The following is a 3,189-nucleotide window of genomic DNA, read 5'->3' on the forward strand; positions in this document are numbered from 1 at the left end:
ACTATTAGTGCCGGTTCACACAGGAGCGACTTGTCAGGTGACTTAGCCGCCTGACAAGTCGCGCTCCGTTCTGTACTATGGAACCGTTCTAATAGGAGCGACTCAAGTCGCTCTGACTTAGAAAAAAAGATGTCTATAGTATGCCTGTAAAGTGGCGCATGTTTCCCATATTTAGAACTGTCTGAAAGCAAAATTACATTTCTAAAGGAAAAAAAGTAATTTAAAAATACTTGTAGCTATAATGAATTGTCGGTCTGACAATACACATAAAAGTTCATTGATAAAAATGGCATGGAATTTCCCCACAGGAGAACTCCGAACCAAAATTTAAAAAAAATGCGTTGGGTTTCCCCCTAAATTCCATACCAGGTCCTTCAGGTCTGGTATGGATATTACGGGGAACTCCGTGCCAAACGAAAAAAAAAATGGCGTGGGGTCCCCCCAAAAATCCATATCAGACCCTTATCTGAGCATGCAACCTGCAGGCCCCAGGAAAAGAGGAAGGACAAGAGAGCACCCCCCTCCTGAACCGTACCAGGCCACAGGCCCTCAACATTGGGAGGGTGCTTTGGGGTAGCAGCCCACCCCAAAGCATCTTGTCCCCATGTTAATGGAGAGAAGGGCCTCATCCCCACAACCCTTGCCTGGTGGTTGTGGGGGTCTGTGGGCTGGGGGCTTATCGGAACTTACTCAGACGGTGCATAACCTAGCCTGGAGATACCGAACTGACAGAAGAACATCTCACTTTTATGCACTTCAGGAAAAGCTCGCTTTTCACAAACGACCTCCCTTTCTTCAATGGGAAATTAATATTGGGCACACTTTCAATGAGTCCCGATGGCTGGCAGCATTTAGAGCCACTATAAAGGCTACTCGTTCTACTAACCTATGGGAGCTGATGCATAAAATTAATCTCAGGTGATACATTCACCCAACTACTTTGTACAAAATTAAACCTTATGCTTTGCCCAAATGTTGAAGGGAATGCAGGGTGGTGGGTAATTTATTTCATTTTATGGGAATGCACCAAGGTATCTGCCTTCTGGACTAACATTTTCCAACTAATATTTGAGATCACAAAATAACTTCCGAACTAGCCCTTCTGAATGTTGATATAGATGATCTCCCACGACAGCTCCAAAAACTGATCACCCCAATTTTACTAGTAGCCAGGCTGGCCATAGTTTGCTACTGGCAATCCCAAGCTTCCCCCACTAGAGATGAAGTAGTCACCTTGGTGCACGCTCACATTACTTCTGAACGAATGAATGATAGCATCCGTTGAGGGAAAGTTGCAAACTGCAGAAAAAGGTTGGTTTATCTAGTATGGACATATGCGTAAACTTAAAGTGTAACTGTTCCTTTTAGACATGTTTTCTTCTCTTTTTTTTTTTTTCTTTTCCCGCAAATTGTGTATGACATTGGTAAACTTACTTTTGCCAAGTCCATCTTGCCTTTTTGTTATAAGCACAGCATGGCATCTATGTAAGTCAAATCATTTTACAAACTTGTTAACTTTGTTTAGACCAAATAAAACATTGGAGGGCCTCTGACTATGAGATCATTTTGGAAAAGCTGGAAGAACAATCAGTAATCAAAGACGATATCTCTGAAATTGAATTTGGCATAAAATTAAGATCTCCATCCTATCCCTAAGGCTCGGTTCACACAGGGGCGGCACGACTTGCAGCGCGACTCACAGACGCGACCTGCACACGACTTCAGCGGCGACTTGCAAAACAGCTGTTGTACCGAAGCCAGAGAGGCAGGTTGGTTAGCATTGAAATGACATAATCAGCGAATACATTTATTTTGTGCTCCCTAGAGCCTCTACAGAAACCTGAGATGTCTTTATAATATCTAATGCTCAACCTGCATCGAAAGTGATTGTGGTACTGTTTGTGTCCCAGTCATTGATACTGCAGGAATAGTAGCACGTGAAAGCATGTTTGGGGTTTATTTGTAGCTTTCAAACCCTGAGGCTTTCACACACTGATAAGCGCGCATTGTGCAGTATGTATCTGTTCAGTAAAACTGCGCCTTGGTGCAATCATGGAAAGTAAGAAAGTAGTAGTAAGTAGTAAAAAAGGTCAGTTAGTCTTGTTTTAGCACAAAGTTTTCAGATCGATACTGTAACATCATATTTATCACTTTAAAAAAAAAAATTATGCGAAAAATTTAAATAAAAAATAATATCTAATGCTCACCGCCAAGTAGGCTTGTGCAATTCGTTTCGTAACGAATCGAGATTCGGCTGAACTTTGCATCTTTCGGACATTCAGATGCATCCGAATAAAAAAATAATGAATAACAACGAATACGAAAGAAATATAACAAATGAATTCGAATGAATTCGACATGATTCGGTAATTCTTTAAAGATCTAATGAAACAAAAGGTCAGCTCAAAGTAAATCTTATAGTCCAATCAGCTAATTAATTTTGTGCCGGAGGATGGATTACTGGTAAAGTGCATTCCTGAGAACTGAGTTAGAAGGGTGTTGTATTGTATTTGAGCCGAGGAGAAGAGACGTTGTCATTGTGTGTGTTAAAAGATTCAATAAACAAATGACTTTCCAAACTACGAATCATTATCACGAATGTCTACACATACATAAATAGCGAATTTCAACAAATACGAACGAATGAATTAGACACTCTACGAATAATAACGAATTATCCAAAAACGTATTAACGTAACATAACGAATATAACAGAACAAAATGATGTATTTTACGAATGACAACGAACCAAAACTAAACAAAATTTTCCGTTGTGCACAAGTCTACCGCCAAGGGTTCCACGACTAATAAGAGGTGTAAGGGACCCCTACCGGACACCTGGATAGTGTCGACATGAGGCCTCGGTAACACAGATTGACTCTCGCCGGTGGATCTCAAAATATGTTCAATTCTCTTCTGGGCAAATACCCGATTTATAAGGAATAAAAATGGGATGGCTTACAAATCATTCAAAACTTGATTACAGAAGCAATAGAATAACAATTTCTATCAAAAAAGTGTTTTTCCATATAATGTGCAATTTCATCATATTTTGTGTGAGACGGGCAAACATTGAAATGTCATATCAAAATGTTCCAATATGTTCCAAAACAATATAGCAATTACAGACATTCTAATATTTTAATCTAAACATAACATGGGCAATGAAAGAAAACACCCACTGGGTGT

The 3,189-nt window shown here is 39.9% G+C and overlaps 1 non-coding gene across 1 annotated transcript; it reads left to right on the forward strand.

The window, feature by feature from the left end:
* The first annotated feature begins 1,870 nt into the window (after positions 1-1,870).
* LOC143958267 (small nucleolar RNA SNORA71) lies at positions 1,871-1,992 on the forward strand. The gene has a single exon (XR_013270112.1). It is a non-coding gene; the product is annotated as a small nucleolar RNA SNORA71 (small nucleolar RNA).
* The last annotated feature ends 1,197 nt before the right edge of the window (positions 1,993-3,189 follow it).

Source organism: Lithobates pipiens, unplaced genomic scaffold (assembly GCF_037356315.1).
Source record: "Lithobates pipiens isolate NorthernLeopardFrog02 unplaced genomic scaffold, aLitPip1_a1.2 Scaffold_6, whole genome shotgun sequence".
Classification (NCBI taxonomy): domain Eukaryota; kingdom Metazoa; phylum Chordata; class Amphibia; order Anura; family Ranidae; genus Lithobates; species Lithobates pipiens.